Source organism: Sinocyclocheilus grahami, unplaced genomic scaffold, assembly GCF_001515645.1.
Source record: "Sinocyclocheilus grahami isolate Dianchi unplaced genomic scaffold, SAMN03320097.WGS_v1.1 scaffold1257.1, whole genome shotgun sequence".
NCBI classification, from domain to species: Eukaryota; Metazoa; Chordata; class Actinopteri; order Cypriniformes; family Cyprinidae; genus Sinocyclocheilus; species Sinocyclocheilus grahami.
Genome location: NW_015506436.1, coordinates 19,915 through 20,529, shown reverse-complemented (window position 1 = coordinate 20,529; position 615 = coordinate 19,915).

The following is a 615-nucleotide window of genomic DNA, read 5'->3' as shown; positions in this document are numbered from 1 at the left end:
AAGCCAAACCCTAACCTTATAGTAAGTACATGTAGTTAATTAATACTACTCAGTCCTTAAATGTATAATTACACTGTAACAGGGACACAAATTTCCTGAAACAGAATGCCACAAAACTCCACCACGGAACGTGATTACTTTGGTGCTGCTGACACAGAGTTTGGACATGACTAGTGCTTTCCAGCTCATTATGCTGACTTATTAGGTCAATTCAGTTTGGCCAGGCACAAGCGCAGGTACAATGGTGTACTTTTCACCTCAGCGTGAGACAAAAATGCTGCTGTCCTTTGGCCAGAGTTCACAGTCCTTCTAATGAAGGATACAATAAAATATGTCCTTCCAGCCAAGATGGAAAAAGGGTTTTACAGCCCTTCCTTCATTGTTCCAAGACTGACATGATGCACATCCTCTTCACTGATCTGAAGTGCAAGAAGGGGAGAGGGTAGGTTTGCTGGAGGTATTGGTTGTTGTGCAGAGAGACCGTCAGAGTGGGTGTGGGGTGTTAGTCTGACGTTTTCAAATCTGCATTAGAAATCATTCCGTTTTTCGGTCAGTTGTTGATTCCCTACAGAATTGGGGGATGGTGCCTTGTAGTTTATGATGTATTTCAGGCCT